Below are 17,929 nucleotides of genomic sequence, written 5' to 3'. Positions count from 1 at the left end.
TATTTGAGTCTTAGATATATTTAGCTGCAGTGAATTTAGCTGAAACCAATTTTTAAGGAACTGAGGACACGAATCACAGATTTGGGAATTTTTCTGAATCCTGTTTTTCACTTAATACAGAAGTATATTCTGCAAACAGAACTGATTGGAAGCTGATATTTAATGGTAACTCAATAACATAGAATAGAAATGGGACCAGGCCTAGTATGGAGCCTTGTGGAACACCCAGAGATATTTCTTTCCAGTCAGAATAATAATTTGCATCATTTAAATAAATGATAACTCTTTGCTTTCTGATTGATAATTGGGATTTAAGCCACTGTAGGGTCCTTCCTCTAATGCTCTACTTTTCAAGTTTGTAAATAAGCAATGCATGGTTTATAGAATCAAACACCTTGACAGTCAGAAAATTCCTACCACTTTATAGGTCTTGTCTAATGATGTACTTATTTTCTCAGTGAAACAAGTCACTGCATCTGTGGTGTCTTCCTCTTGTTTGTAAACAAACTGATTGCAAAGAATAATAGAATATTTTGCAATGAAATTTTTGAGTTGAGCAACAGCAACTTTTTCAGATATTTTAGATATGAAGTGGAGAATTGAGTTTGGCATATTTCAATACCCCTGGAAAGCAGCTTTCTTCAAAATTCTGGTACTTATTTGAGCTAATATGTTTGCAATTTTGTTGTGTACTGCTTCAATAAATGTAGTGGCTATTCCATCCCAAATGCAGAGTTTTTGTTTTTTAATGCTAGGATTGTATTTTCTAGATCTCTCATAGAAACTTCTGAAAATTTTGTAAGATGTTCAGAGTTTTTATTGAGACAAGAGGGATTTACTTTATTGCAATATTCTGTTACATTTACATTAGACTTTTCTATATTTATGAAGAATTCGTTGAAGCATTCTTGTATTTGAGTTTGACACATTAATGTTTCCTTTATTGTTAATTTTTGAAATTTCTTGGTTATAAGCTTTAACATCTAATTCAGATTTAATGACTGAGCACAAAGCATTATGTTTTTAATTTAAAATTAACCTGTCATTTTCAAATTATTTGATGCAATGACAACTCTTTTAAATGTAATTTTGTAGTGTCTAGTATATTCAGTGAAATCAGTATCTTTAATAAATTTTAATTCTCTGCACAGTGGCCTTTTCCCTTAACTGAAAATTTTTATGCCCTGGGTGACCCATTTTATTTGTCACTTTATTGCTGCAGAGCCTAGGTCGAAATGTTTCACGAAAGACACCAAGCAAATATTTAAGAACAAGCAACTATTTAAGAACTTTTTGGATATTTCACCACTTGAGTTAGAATGATAAAATTTCCATTTATTTCTCTTTTGTCTAATTACTAAGTTTTATTTGGTGAAGTTCTTTCTCATATGGATTTTCACACTTGGAGTGTTCTTGTCTGTCTGTGGCAGCTCAATGAACAATGCACAATGATCTGAAATACTTAAATCTGGACAAAATTTACACACATCATAATATACTTAATTAGCTAAAATATTGTTAGTAAAGGTTGCTGATCGACCATGGTCTCTGTTAGATTCAAAGTAATTCAATTTCAGGTCAGTGTAGTTTGAAGTGTAGCTACTGTGTCATATTATATCTGTATTAAAATCAGGAGCTATTATTTTTCTTTTTTCTCTACAAAGAACTAGAGAAGAATAATTTTGCTGTTGACCTCCCTGGGACTCTATACAGTAATGACACTAACTTCAAAGCTACACTGAAATTGCATATGCCTGACAACTTCTCCTACTCCATGGAACAATTTTTGAATGTATGTGTATGTTTGTTTAAGAAGATGCATTTGGGAGAGAGAGAGAGAGAGACGTTGAATATAATATATATAAATGATTGTTTGCATACACACGATTTCAGGTGAGTGAATATACATAAATATCAATCAATAAATATGTATAATCGATGTAGTGAACATTATAGTATGTCATTATATACTGTAAAATATTATGTAGCGATATGGTATAAAATCACAGTCTAAGATAACAGTCGCGACATTTCGTCTCGGTTTTATTATCTGCAGCGATACCACCGCCCCATGTGGCCAGCAAGTGACACATCTGAGTACGACATCGGATGAGTGGGAATACTAACGTTTATATTGATTTGTAACATAACTCTTACAATATGTAGTGTGAGTTGTACCATAACAATGGACAATAACTGAAAATTACACTACATTTCTGTTTCTTTAGTGATCTAAACACCCTGGGAGATAGGAAACAGTGAATTACTGGGCAGTTTATTAAAGATTTTCTTGTAATTATACAGACAATTACTGAATAATGTCGTTTTCCTTTAATAAGAAAAAATGATAGTAAACACCAGAAGACGTGACGTCTGACGGAAAGACGTCGTATATCTACCCAACAAAACAGAGTTTTGTTCGCTACACTTCACCCAACCAGTGAGTGTGGGACATAGGAAACCTGTATGAAATGCAATACCGCCATCTTCAATACATTCGCCTTTGAAACAAAAGTAATTAGAGTTATAAAAATATTCGTGTATTAGAAAGTCGTCTGCTGTGCGAGAAAGTGCGAATCATTGGACTCTATAAAAAATTTTAAGCGTAAATGAAAGTGCTTATGATAACAGAAGACGACAGAAATATATGCTTCTCATACATGAGATTTGTTTACATTCTCTTGCGTTCAACGAAATAAACTACAAATATAGAAATATACGATAGTGTTTCTTATTGAATGAGTTGTAGCTTCTGCCATTGGACCAGTGTGATTCGTCTGTTTTTACGTGCATTTCACGATAATTCATGTCTCTTGGTAACCTACTAACGCACAGAACCCAATAATACTAACTATTCCATTAATGAAGTAGAAAATAATCAAAACCGACATTATCCTTCCGATGTTTGTGACTGTCTGCTTTTTCACAGCTGCGCCGCTAGGTCGCTCCAGATCCCAGTAGTGTGTGTCGTGACTGTATTTATTTATTAGACTGTGATGAAATGCTCCTCTAGGTTTCTGATTGCCAGTCCTCAAATACGACACAATGCAGCGCCGTAAAACCTTTGTTTCCTACCACTTGCTTTATCAATATCTTATGTAAGCTGTGACGCCAACCTATTAAGTATCAAAATAGTATCATCTAATACAAGTATTTCAAAAGCAACTTTAAGCTGTAGTTTTCCGCGCCTAGTTTTTCCGTTTTTGAAGTTCGGTACGAGGCCACAGGGAGTGCTGCTGTCTTCTCTTCCTGACGTACCTTGTAAAATGCAAATTGCTTTCGATGTTCATATGTGGTAGTCAGTCACAGTCTAGTTGTATATAGAAATTAATAATTATGTCCTCCACGTAATAAACAAGCGGGCAGAAATTACAATCACAAATAAAGAAAAGACCAAACATTATTTCGAAATCGAGTGGAAGCAGCAATTTTGCAGTATTACAATTTGTTCGGCCTCAGAACGGTGTCAGCGATTAGTATATTGTTACGATGCTACGGCGAGTTTGTCAACAATACATTAATGTTACCTAGCAAGGAACGTGAACGTCATTTTATTCCATGTGTTAACAGCAGTGGGCGAATCAGCGTTGTTGACAGCTATGATGGTTTGTGAAAACGTGTGGATTTCCTGTGACGTTATTTTAGGTTATGTTACCAAAACAAAAGATTAGTGTTGCGGTCGACAGGCTTTTAATTATTCGAATTGCGGAAGAGCGGTAAATAGTGTCCCTTATTTCTTTCTGTGCATATACGCTCGCATACCGCGTATGACCTGTTAAATTTACCCAAGTCAATGTTGTGTGCGAATATCGCGTTGTGAATTGCTTGCTGTTTTCGCCTTGTCCGGCGAATTCTCAGAATGCGTTAAAGAAACGGCTTGCATTGTGATGAATTGCTTTGATTTTGCTGCGGTTCCTATGTAGTGTGGTCCTCAGAGAAAATTAAAGTAGTTTTTAATCATTTTGTGATGGAGAAGAAAAAGACACGCAGTGAAATTGAAACTTCCGCTGCATACATTATGACGTAACACTGTTAGGGAATTAATGACCAGGGACTATAGACTTTTTGCTGTGACTTCATATACTGACTCTCCGGATTGTAGTGCGAGTAGTTGCATCGCATTCTTCAGTATTTTCCATTGAGATGCCCACATTTACATCATTTCACAGACTCTTTAAACGGGAATGGAGCGCAAGAAAATGCTGTAGGAGGTACTCATTCTGTTGCATTTGCTGTAGCTGATTAGAGTGAATATCATTTAGTCCCTTATGCACTGTAAATTAGTAAATAGTGTGTCAGCAGGAGTATATAAAAGTATTGGTATTTCAGAATAGTTTTGTACAGTGAAATCGCCTGGACAGACCTTATTTTACTAATTGTATTAGACAGAGCTATTATGCAAGTGTGGTTTTGACACAAAATTTGACAGAACATTGATCATGGTTACACAGTTGTAAGTAAAGCACTTCAGCTAATCAGTTTTATATGTTAAGGTGTTACTAATATGGCACTACAAGCATTTTAACCTTTTTCTTATGTAAAATTGAGGTTTACTGCAGTAAATCATTTTAATTAGCAAATTCATTCCACTTATATGATGTTGAAGTTAGAATTATTGTGGGAAAAGCAGGGTGCATCTCCTGTAATGCCCACAGTAAGATAGTATAGCCTACCTTAATCTAGTGCTACGGAGATACAACTTTTGAAAACAATTTATTCCTATCATGTGAGCTGTCCAATTTTTTTTTCCCACGTTATTATGAGACAGTGCTCTGACTCTACACAACATGCAGTTCGGAAATGAGTATGGCTGTTTTTAGCTGACTCCTTGTTTCTTTCAGATGCTTAGAACTGCAGTCACATGGAGTGGATCAAGAAACAAGAAATGCACGAGATATCTGTTGTGCCAAGACTCCATGGTAAGAGGATTCCTTGTATTTCTCATCATTGTTCCATTCACTTCTGTGGGCAGCCTGCTAGTGAATAAATATAATTCATATCATGTTGCTGTAAGTATGACTAATCTGTATCTATAACCATACTCTGTAAATCACTCTTGAAGCGCTTCGCAGTGGGTATGTCTCTCTGGTACCAGTTACTGCGGCAATTCCCTTTTCCACTCGTGTAGGGAACCCATAAAGAATAATTGTGTACATGCCTTTGTGCCTGCTGCAATGGGCCTTGTTTTGCCCTCGTAATCTTTATGGGAGCGATATGTAGGTGGTTGTAGTATATTTGTGGACTCACTGTTCAGAGTTGCTTCTAGAAACTTCCTCAGGATAGTTTACATCTGTCTTAAAGTGTAGGTCAATTGAGTTTTTTCAGCGTCTTCTTGGCTCTCTCCCATGGTTCAAAGAAACCTGTGATCATTCGTGTTACACCTCTTTGTATCTCTTCAATATCCCTTGCTAATCCTATTTAGTACAGGTCTCACACACTTGACTAGTGTTCTGAGATGGCTCAGACAATAGTTTTTCAAGCAATCTCTTTTGTAGTCATTGTCATGAACACACAATTTGAACAGCAAGGGTCCCAACACACTTTCCTAGGCAGGGTTCCCACAAGTTCTGGTGGGTTGACCGAACCATCTGATCCCACCCGTCGGCTTTGACCCGTGGCGTAAGGCTGCTGAGGTGTGTAACATCATGACGGCGTGGAATTTATTTTGTGAGAATGGCGTGTTTGTAGGTGTGGTTTTGATGCGATCGGTGGTGCTCTCTGTTGGTGTGTTAGATGATGTTTTTGGTTTAGTTTGCGAGTGTGGCCTCGTGTGTGAATTTTGGTAAATTGCTTTTTTTTATGTCTTTAGTAGGTATGAATATGACTGATGGGGTCAACAGTTTTCGGTTGTCGGTTACGCTGGGGGACAGTGCATTGTCTCTAATAAAATTTCTTCGACTATTCGGATTTTTGGATGAAGTCGTGAAACGTTCAGTATGTTGTGAAGAAAAGAGGCTTACTTAAAGTTCCGGCGTCTCGGACCAGGGACGACTGTATGTCGAGATGTCGTAACGATAACAGGTCAAGGGAAGTGTTTGATCCCAATGTGTGGCTATGAATGTTGGTATTGGTATCAGGAGATGATTTTTAGCTATATAGGCCAAGGGAAGTGTTTGGTCCCAATTTATGGGATTGGGAGCTGCTGTTGAGCTATATAGGTCAAGGGAAGTGTCCGATTCCAGATGATATTGTGTTTAGTGGCATTTGCGGAGTTTTGTGATGTCGTTTTTTTTCGTCATTTTGCGTGGTTTTGTATGGGGGTGCGTGTCTAAATTTGTTTATATTTAAATAAAATAGAAAGAAACTTCCACATGGGAAAAACACATTAAAAACAAAGATTCCAAGACTCACCAAGTGGGAAAGCGCCGGTAGACAGGCACAACAAACAAAACACACAAACACACACACAGAATTTCTAGCTTTCACAACCGACGGTTGCTTCTTCAGGAAAGAGGGAAGGAGAGGGAAAGACGAAAGGATGTGGGTTTTAAGGGAGAGGGTAAGGAGTCATTCCAGTCCCGGGACTGCTGTGCTCCTTGGCAGGCCAAAGGCCACAGGCGATTGTTTTTAGGATTTGTGACTGTGTCACTGCAAGTACATTGTACAGTGCGGTGTTTTATACAGGGTGAAAAGTATTTAAACCGACAAACTCGGGGAGGTTGTAGGAGACATCAAAACAAATATTTTTCCCTAATGTCATTTTTCCTATGAGGATTATTTAAACCAGTGGAAACCATATTACGCTCTTCAGTTGTAGGCAGTTGGTGTCCACCGGTGTGGTAGTGCATTGTCTCTGTTTACTAATGGAGCGATACACCTGGAGTGAGTACACTGATATGGTTGGTGCATACTACGTAGCACACCACAACGGACGAGCTGCACAGCGGGTTTATCAACAACAGTATCCTAATCGCAGCATCATACGACCTCTGCTGCTGTGTACCAACGTCTGCATGAGACCGGGTCATTAAGCAGATTACCTGGACAGGGACGCCGTCGCACGGTAAGAACGCTGCAATTTGAGGAGGCTGTCGTGCAGCATGTGGAGCGGGATCCTTCAATCAGCACTCGTGCAATTGCGCGTAACATAGGGATGAATCAGACGAATGTAAGAACAGTTCTTCGAGAGTAATTGTTTCGTCCATTTCACTTACAGCTTGTCCACAACCTGGAACCTGTTGATTATCCACCCAGAGCACAGTTCTCGCAGTGGTACCTGGGACAGTGTGAAATGCATCCTACATTTGCATCCACTGTATTGTTTACCGATGAAGCAACATTTGGGCGTGATGGAGTCTTCAACATGCACAATTCACATGTTTGGAGTGAGGATAACGCACATGCCACAGTTACTAGCGCTCATAAAGTGCGGCTCTTTGTTAATGTGTGGGCCGGTATTGTTGGAGACTGTTTAATTGGGCTGTATCTGCTGCCTAGGCCATTAAATGGCAAGCACTGTTACAATTTTCTCGACAGAGCATTGCCAGAATGCTGGAAGATGTCCTGCTCCCTACAAGACAGCGCATTTCACCCATCGTATGCATCGATTCCTGGACCAACAGTTCCCAGAAACTTGGATTGGCAGAGGTGGTCCTGTACCGTGGCCTGCTCGATTCCCAGATATGTCCCCTCTGAACTTTTTTGTGTAGGGAGAGATGCGCAACCTTGTTTGTGCAACTCCTGTTGCATCTGAAGAGGATCTAGTTGCCCGGATAGTAACAACAGCAGGAACAATTCAGGATACTCCTGGGGTTTTTGCCCATGTCAGACAGAACATGAACCGACGGTGTAACCTTTGTTTACATATCAATGGAGGCATTTTTGAAAATCTACTGTAATTGAAACTGGGTTGTGTTAATCTGTTGTCTCTTGGCCATAAAAAAAAAGTGGAAAAGTGTTTGTTAGTTTAATTGATTTGCCGCCAGAGAAATCTTCCTCTACTGGTTTAAATACTCCTCATAGGAAAAAATGACATTATGGAAAAATATTTGTTTTGATGTCCCCTGCAACCTTCCAGAGTTTGTCGGTTTACATACTTTTCACCCTGTAGACATTTTGCTTATTCTTGGACATTTTGGCACTTTGAAAATAATTTATATATTAGAAAGTATGGACGATAAGAAGAAGAAAATTGTGGGCATCATTGGCGGTTTGTATGCTGTGTACCCACCTATTTCTCAAAAGAAACTTCACATAATACCTGTAAAAGAATAGACATAACACAGTAGGTAATAACTGACAATAATGGACGTAGTAGAACTAACATTTTATTTGTAGTCATGTACACTGTAGGTTTACACAAATCTTCCCTATCTTTCACACTTACTTCAAGAGGCCTACTTTTTAAGTTATTTCTGAAATCGGTGAAGCTATTTTAAATTGTCTTCCATCTCCAAGGAAATGTGTGTTTTTGTCACCAAACTTGTTTCAGTTTATTGAAATAAAATAACGACACTCGTCTTAATGAAACACATACACCATTTGCCTCACTTTCTCCGTTGAAAAACAGTTCATTACAAAATATGTTGATATTGATACTTAAGATTTTTGCTGACATGGAGGAGGAATACATAAGTCCTTACATTTTTTGTCAACTGTTGACTTTATTTGCCTTTGACATCTCAAAATTTATCAGAGAAAAATGCTAAAACGTGTCTGGAAATCAGGGAATTTCAAATGGGGAAACTACGGGCAGCCCTGCTGGGGTACTCCAGAAAGCACTTCTATATCCGTTGAAGACTTCATCCAAGGTAACATGCTGTAGATCAGATGACTCGTCATCCAAGATAATATGCTGTGTCCTCTCCACCAATAAATCTTCAATCAAGTCATAAATTTTGCTTGATACCCCATAAGAACATATTTGCAATAGTAAGGGTGTGTATAGTACTAAGTTAAATGTCTTTTGGACGTCAAGACACATTTTATCCATCAGGCTGCTTCCAACCGTGGCCCTAGGTAGTCATGTGAGGAAAGTGTTAGTTGGGTTTCACATGATTGATGTTATTGGAATCTGTAATTTTTGACGTGGTGGACATAATTCTATTTGAGATAGCTCATTACGTCTGAGCTCAGAATACATTCTAAGATCTCAGAGATTTGAATGGTAGTCTTGTGGATCACTTCTTGTAGAGATGTGTTATTTTACTTTCTTCCAGCCATTGGGAACAGTTTTCTTGTTTGACTGATCTTTGGTATATTATAGTTAAGAGGTGCTAGCTCAGCTGCAAATTCAGCGTAGAATCTTATAGATTGTCCACATGGCTCTGCAACTCTGTCAGTTTTAGCAACTTTTTCGGTTTCTCAACACCATTGACACAAATATGTCTCGCTCACTTTCACAGTAGCATGAGAATTGGGGCATTTCTACTTTTTTTTTTTGGGATAGGAAAATTAGAAAATGGAGTTAAGCACTTTTGCTTTCATTTTGCCATCCTCAGTTTCAGTTCCTGTCTGTTGCATGAGTGACTGGTCAAAAACTTTGCTGCCACTAGCAGCCTATACATACAACCAGAATTTCTTAAGGTTTTGTGAAAGATCTTTCAGTACTATTGTGCTATGGTAGTCACTGAAGGCTTGAGAAGTGCACCTTGATAGCCAAAATTGTTTCTTTCAACAACTCCCTGTCTATGCATTGTTGTACACCTATTATGCAGTAGACTTCACTTAAAACTTCTGGGCTGATAGGCCGTGGTCGATGTGTAAAACTCTCCCCTGGTCTTTCGTATCTGACGGTGGGAGACATTCTCCGAGGTAAAGCAGCAAACTGCAAAGAGAACTCGAGGAAGTGCTGATTATATAGGCAGTGCAGAGGGCATCACTGTCCATCACGTGGTGTCTGCAATGAGACTGTCTCTGTTAATGCCAACATTCTTTATTGAAAGTAATCAAACATCACATGTTCAGTGCAATGCTGACCTCCAAATTTTACCCAGTTTAACACCTCCCTCTTTTCTGTTAAAATTACTATGTTGTTTATCAATCTCGATGGCCTCTCTATACATGCATGACTAATAATGTGTGCCATGATTACCTTCCTGGTAAAAATGTCTCCTATGGTAGATTTATCCATGTGAAAATGAGGAGGTTTGGAAAACATAAGAAAATTATAGATCTTGTAAAAGTTGTACAGAATGGCTCAGAGGGGACCATGAAAGTGGATAGAGAGTATGTAATTGCTTTTTGACATACAAATGGTAATCAGGCAAGGATATGGAATATCACCACTCTTGTTCAGCATAAGGCTGGGATGCACTGGATGCAGCAAGCGAAGGAGAAAAAGTAATTAGTATAGAGATAAAAATAAATGTACTTGCCTTTGCAGCTGATGTAACATTAATTGCTGAAACTCTAGATGGCCTGAAAAAATTGGCAAGAAAAGCTCTTTCAGAAAAAGTTGAAAGAATGTAAAAGACAAAAATAGGGGGGCACCTTTGCAGATCTCTAGCCATATTTTGGAAGAAGCAGTACAGTTTAAATATCTTGGTTTTGTAGTAAATAACAGAAATGATGAAAACCAGAAGTAGAAGAGTAGACAAAAGCAGCATCCAGAACATTATATTGACACAGCAATCTCAAGTTTTTAAAGAGGAACCAAAATGAGAATACATAAAATTTTAATCGGATCAGTATTGTTATGTGGGGCAGAAATATGGGGAGAAGATAAGTATACAGAAAGATGGATGAAGGCTTGGAAATAAAATCCAACACAAGATATTTGGATAGATCTGTGAGTGAGGAGACTGGAAAAAGAAAGAACAGGGAGCTGAGAGGAAGAGGTATGTTATGAAAAAGAGACCAAGACAAGCAAACTGAGATGGGCCAGTGCAGTGATTTTTTAATTCATGTATTGGGTGTGTATGTGTACTTGTGCTGTTAATAATGCATCGTAAGAACACACGAGGCTACACAAAACATTCACGGCAACTTCTTATCATGGACAAGTATTATTATTTTTGATATTGTTAGGGCTTTCTGTATTCAAGTACCCAATAAATAAATTACTTTGGAATGTCTATATAGACATAAAATTACATTAAAAACAAAGATTCCAAGACTTACCAAGTGGGAAAGCGCCGGTAGACAGGCACAATAAAATAACACACACACAAAATTTCTAGCTTTCACAACCAATGGTTGCTTCTTCAGGAAAGAGGGAAGGAGAGGGAAAGACGAAAGGATGTGGGTTTTAAGGGAGAGGGTAAGGAGTCATTCCAATCTCGGGAGTGGAAAGACATATCTTAGGGGGAAAAAAGGACAGGTATATACTCGCGCGCGCGCCCCCGCACACACACACACACACACACACACACACACACACACACACACACACACACACACACACACACACATCCATCCATCCATTCATATACAGACACAAGCAGACATATTTAAAGGCAAAGAGTTTGGGCAGAGATGTCAGTCGAGGCGGAAGTGCAGAGGCAAAGATGATGTTGAATGACAGGTGAGGTATCAGTGGCGGCAACTTGAAATTAGTGGAGATTGAGGCCTGGTGGATAACGAGAAGAGAGGATATATTGAAGGGCAAGTTCCCATCTCCGGAGTTCGGATAGGTTGGTGTTGGTGGGAAATATCCAGATAACCCGGACGGTGTAACACTGTGCCAAGATGTACTGGCCGTGCACCAAGGCATGTTTAGCCACAGAGTCATCCTCATTACCAACAAACACTGTCTCCCTGTGTCCATTCATGCGAATGGACAGTTTGTTGCTGGTCATTCCCACATAGAAAGCGTCACAGTGTAGGCAGGTCAGTTGGTAAATCACGTGGGTGGTTTCACACGTGGCTCTGCCTTTGATCGTGTACACCTTCCGGGTTACAGGACTGGAGTAGGTGGTGGTGGGAGGGTGCATAGGACAGGTTTTACACCGGGGGTGGTTACAAGGGTAGGAGCCAGAGGGTAGGGAAGGTTGTTTGGGGATTTCATAGGGATGAACCAAGAGGTTAAGAAGGTTAGGTGGACGGCGGAAAGAGGATTTCATGAAGGATGGATCTCATTTCGGGGCAGGATTTTAGGAAGTCATATCCCTGCTGGAGAGCCACATTCAGAGTCTGATCCAGTCTTGGGAAGTATCCTGTCACAAGTGGGGCACTTTTGGGGTTCTTCTGTGAGAGGTTCTGGGTTTGAGGGGATGAGGAAGTGGCTCTGATTATTTGCTTCTGTACCAGGTCGGGAGGGTAGTTGCGGGATGGGAAAGCTGTTTTCAGGTTGTTGGTGTAATGGTTCAGGGATTCAGGACTGGAACAGATTCGTTTGCCACGAAGGCCTAGGCTGTAGGGAATGGACCATTTGATATGGAATGGGTGGCAGCTGTCATAATGGAGATACTGTTGCTTGTTGTTGGGTTTGATGTGGACGGACGTGTGAAGCTGGCCATTGGACAGATGGAGGTCAACGTCAAGGAAAGTGGCATGGGATTTGGAGTAGGACCAGGTGAATCTGATGGAACCAAAGGAGTTGAGGTTGGAGACGAAATTCAGGAGTTGTTCTTCACTGTGAGTCCAGATCATGAAGATGTCATCAATAAATCTGTACCAAACTTTAAGTTGGCAGGCTTGGGTAACCAAGAAGGCTTCTTCTAAGCGACCCATAAATAGGTTGGCATATGAGGGGGCCATCCTGGTACCCATGGCTGTTCCCTTTAATTGTTGGTATGTCTGGCCTTCAAAAGTGAAGAAGTTGTGGGTCAGGATGAAGCTGGCTAATGTGATGAGGAAAGAGGTTTTAGGTAGGGTGGCAGGTGATCAGCGTGAAAGGAAGTGCTCCATTGCAGTGAGGCCCTGGACGTGTGGAATATTTGTGTGATGTACACAAATATACATAAATATTTGTGTGATATACACAAATATATAATTTTGTTTGTGTGTTATTTTAGTGTGCCTGCCTACCGGCACTTTTCCGCTTGGTAAGTCTTGGAATCTTTGTTTTTAATATATTTTTCCCATGTGGAAGGTTCTTTCTATTTTATTAGACATAAAATTAAATTGGTAACAGCTTGGTGTGAAGCAGTGTAATATTTTACATTTAGAAATTTCTCAGTGTTGTAATTCAACGTCTTTTCACTTGAATTATAATTTATACTTTTGCAGATCTGCATGGAGAGACACCTTTTTCATGGAACACCTATTGTTAATTCAAAGGTGATAACTTTCTGAACTGTGAAAATCTCATCACTTGAACAAAAAGATAGACTTCAGTATTTTTGCTCAAGAATTAATTGTAAACCCTCTCCATTTTGCTTTACTCCACTTAAAATTGGAGTAATTTTATCAAGAATCTGCCGTCTTCCAAAAGGCGGCCAACAATTCAAATTACAACTCAAACTGTAGCACATGTTAATCCCAGAAAAAAAAAAAGTGCAATTAAATTGTCACGCATATAGGGATGCTACCGCTACTGAAATAACTGGTTCGGTTATAAATGACAGCGTATATCCAGAAATACGTTGCAAGATACCTACATTTCCATCCATGTTTTCTCATATGAAGATTTGAACTAAAGTAAAATAATTCGGAAAATCTGTTTCTATTGTTTCATTGTTCTCAAAACATAGATTATCTTTCAGTATTGATACTGCACACAGTGTGATAATTAACATTTTCACATATTCTTTTGCACACAGAATAACAGTTTGTTTAAACAAGTCATGTCAACCATAAATAAATATTTCTCATTTCCGGAGGACCAGTACATGGGCCATGTCAGAAGGGAGATGGTGTCAAGATTGAGAGAAGCATTAGAGAAGAAACCAGAAGGATGAAAACCATTATGCAGATAAGATGGAGAGGTAAAGTAGCCAAGGGTTTTCTGAAACTTGTAGCAAGGTAAGAAGGTTCCACAATAAACTTGTACTGCTGTTGTCAATTATAGGCTTAAATGTAGTTGTGGTCAACGAAAAGTTCTGAGAACAGAAGGCCTATGCTCATTCAAACAATTGTTCTCTAATTTCATTCTACAGTAGCATGAGAAGTAGGTTAGTTTCAAAATTTTCGGATGCTTACAAAACTATATTTTCATAAGCTAGCGGTACAAGTGTTTTCGATACATAATTTAGTTCATAGCAGAGTTGATTGTTCACAGCCTTGTAATACATTGCACCAGCCAAAATGCAGCCTTATTTTGAATGCTGTTCTCGAACACGGGATTAGTTGGTTGGCGTTCATAAGCAGCTGAAAATCGCCTTGACTGTCAAACAGTTGGCAGTTGCTGTGTTTTGAAATAGCCCCCAAGAGGTATCTCAAGTACAATGCTCTCCTGTGGATCCTGTCTCCACTGCAGGAAGTACAGAATCTGTAATTACGCATCCACTTGACTGTGGGTAGCATGCCAATGGTAGATCTAGGCATCCTGTACAGAGTGGACTCAACCAGGGAGGATTCAGGTTGTTGTACGAATCCCCCTAACTGTCTTTCACTGGAACTGAAACTGAGTCAGTTTGTCATCTGTATTGTCCAGTGTATAGAGGAGGCAAACACAAAATGGCAAGAGTCTTATTAGTCATTGTCAGTTCAAACATATGGTGTATGATTGTACACCTTAGGATAATTGTAGCAAGGGACAGGAAAGAATACCAAATGCACTCAGTGTTTATGCCTGGGGGCCTCATTCAACATGTTGAACAGGCTACCGTATTTACTTGAATCTAAGTCGGACTTTTTTCAGGTTTTTGTAATCCAAAAAGCTGCCTGTGGCTTAGAATCGAGTGCAAGCGGAAGTTCTGAAAAATGTTGGTAGGTGCCGCCACAACTAACTTCTGCCTTCGAATATTAAAAAAAAAAAAAAAAAAAAAAAAAAAAAAAAAAAAAAAAGAAGAGAAAGGTGGAAGACGAGCTTTCTTCTCCGCCCCGAGTTTCGATCACTGCATTTTCATACATTATCTAACGAAGTACATACAAATTCCATATTGTTCATATTCAAATGTAGCAGCATTTCAATGTACTACAAAATCTGACTGGCAAGACTGTTTGGGATGTTTGTCAATATCGCCAACTCTACGTTCTGAATTTTTTCATACCTGTGAGAAGAGATGGTTGCTAATAGGAACTTTTATGAATTGTGAATCACATGCAGTATTCTCTTCACCATAAGAATAATACAAATATTTTGCCATGCATTCTTTCGTGTTTGCTGCTATCTCATTTAAATCCTGTCTGCCTAATAAACTACGAAACTAGTGTGAGACAACAGCAAACGCGGAGGAATATACATGTCATGTTTATATTCCTATTATTCTTATGCCTAATAGTGATACAGTCAGAAATGAAGCACGGCAATTGACAAGATTTTTAAATCTAAGATGACTCTAATTTCTGTGCAGAATCTAATGTACAAACGAGGCGTATGCAAACATTTTCAAATGGAGAAAAATTTTCGCTAAACTCTCGTTGTGTATCATACGCAGTCTATTATTTGGTTCTTGTTGATCATTATAAAAAAAAAAAGGGGGGGGGGGAAACTGCGGTAGCGCGCACAAAAGCAAACCATGCCGCGAGCGGCGACAGGCCGTAAACACTCATTATCAGAATGTGACAAACTATGCACGACACAGTACAATAATGCATTTTCAGCTTAGAGTGATGTAAACACCTATAACAAAGAGAACGGCACTTATCAGATCAAAGAAAAATAAGCAATCAATTCAAACCAGACGAAGCACATGAAAAAGGAAGGATACCCGTATAAATACGGACAGAGCACCTGAAGCGTAGCAATGGCTACCTGGTAAAGCTTAACTGCTAAGCTTACGACTCAAACCAAACTACTGTAGCTGTATCGTCATTCATTCAACCTAAGTTGTACCTCATATTACAGTGGACCAGCTTTGTTTCGATTTGGAGATCGGGGCCTAAAATTTTTCTCTCCCCTTGAATTTCGAGTTTCAAATCTCAGGTGCAGCTTAGATTCGGGATATTTTTTTCCCTTGATTTCAAGTCACATTTTTCAGGTGCGGCGTAGATTTGAGTAAATACGGTATTCCAGCAGCCCTTGAGGGAACAGGGTGCAACCAACTGCAGATTGTCGTGCACATTGTAACAAATGGTGGCTTTCATCTGGGCTCTGAGGTCAGATTTAGGTCGTTCCAGTGGCAGGCAGAGAAGGTTGATATAGAGTTTCAGTGAAGCTCACAATTTGCATCATTGTCCACAGAACTGACTGTGGCCCTTTGCCTGTAAGGTTTGATGGAAGGACTGACCCTAGACTTCAAAGGTTATGTGAAAAGGTAGGTTGCAACTTCGTGGACTTGCATGTAGGGTTGAGAACTGCAAAGGCGTGTCCACAGTGAGCACGCTGTGCCGCGCTGCGCAAAATGGCCGTGCGTGGCTCTGCGCCCTAAGTGTGGACGGCGAACCGTGCTGCGCCGCATCGTGCCACGCCGCGCAATTTTCCAGCTGTTGTTGGTACATCAAAGGAAGTGGCACGTTTGCGCGCACTCAGTTTAGACGGGGATTCAGCTAGCTCCATCTTCAGACCATGCGCGCGCTCCAACTGGAACACAGTGCGCGCTTCGGAGCGGCACTGCGGGCGCAGAACGCACTCCACTCTGTTACAGCTGTGCGCAGGATGCAGCAGCACGGCGCGCTCAGTGTGGACCCGCCTTAAGGCCCCACTATGTGGGTCAGATGTGCACTATACATTGGCACCTGCTACTAAGGTAGCTAGCTGTGTGTGAGGTTCACACAAGGGTTTTTAGATTGGGTGATTCTCAATCCATTCCATACAACAATAGCTGTAGGAAGTATCAGTGTAAGATTGAAAGAAATGCCTTCCACAGGTCAGAGTATTAAAGTCCTAATGGTTAACTGCTGGAGAACAAAGTGCCAGAGTTTGAAGCACTCCTAAAAAGCAATGAAGCTCACAGAATACTAGGTACAGAAAGCAGGTTGAAAAGTAAAATTGATAGCAGCACGATTTTTGGGGAAAATTTGTAAGTATATCGAAAGGCAAGGCAAATCAGAAGTATAGGTGGTCTGTTTGTCACAATAGACAAGAAACTCAAATCCATTGATAAAGAAATTCGAGCTGCATGTGAGATTGTTTGGCCAAGACTCAGTATCAGAGGTTGGCATAAAATGATAATTGGAGCCTTTTATTGCCCACTAGGTTCATCTTCTGATGTAACAGAAAACTTTAGAGAAAACCTCACTTGACTTGTATGGAAGTTTTCCAGTCATACAGTAATCATTGGTGGAGACTTTAATCATCCAACAATTAATAGGCAAAATTACAGTTCTGTTAGTGGTGGGCATGATAAGACATCAGCTGCAAATTTGCTAAATGCCTTTTCTGAAAACTACATAGAACAGATAGTTTGGAACCCCACTCATGACAGAAATGTGTTGGATCTAATGTCAATGAATAGATCTGACCTCTTTGAGGATGACCACATTGAAACTGGTATCAGTGTCCATGATGTGGTTGTGGCAACAATGATTACCAGACTAAAAAGGATCACTAAAACAAGCATAAAGATGTATATGCTCAGTAAACTAGATAAAAAAATTAGTGGTGAATAACGTCAATGAGGAACTTGAAACTTTCAGCACAGGGCAGCACCATGTAGAGGAACTGTGGCTCAAGCTTAAAAGAGAGGTTGACAATGCACTGGATAGATATATAGTCAGTAGAACATACATAGTGGGAGGTAACCTCCATGGTACACCGTCACTGTAAAGAAACTTCTCAAGAAACAGAGTTATTGCATAATAGGTGCAAAACAAAGCTTATGGCTATCAATAGGGAGTTGCTGAATGACATGCATTTGGTTTTCAAGAAAGCAGTGTAGGGTGCCTTCAGTGATTACCCTTGCAGAATATTGTCAAATGATATTTCACAAAACCCTAAGAAATTGTGGTTATATGTAAAGGATGTTGTGTCCAGCCCCTGGAAATGAAATACGAACTGAAATTG

The 17,929-nt window shown here is 39.6% G+C and overlaps 1 long non-coding RNA gene across 1 annotated transcript; it reads left to right on the top strand.

Annotated features, from left to right (window-relative positions):
* The first annotated feature begins 3,702 nt into the window (after nt 1–3,702).
* LOC126295393 (uncharacterized) lies at nt 3,703–13,368 on the top strand. Its single transcript, XR_007552483.1, has 3 exons — nt 3,703–4,211; nt 4,842–4,919; nt 13,111–13,368. It is a non-coding gene; the product is annotated as an uncharacterized LOC126295393 (long non-coding RNA).
* The last annotated feature ends 4,561 nt before the right edge of the window (nt 13,369–17,929 follow it).

The sequence above is a fragment of the Schistocerca gregaria genome, chromosome 11 (assembly GCF_023897955.1).
Source record: "Schistocerca gregaria isolate iqSchGreg1 chromosome 11, iqSchGreg1.2, whole genome shotgun sequence".
NCBI classification, from domain to species: Eukaryota; Metazoa; Arthropoda; class Insecta; order Orthoptera; family Acrididae; genus Schistocerca; species Schistocerca gregaria.
This window is presented reverse-complemented; position numbering and strand designations above follow the sequence as displayed.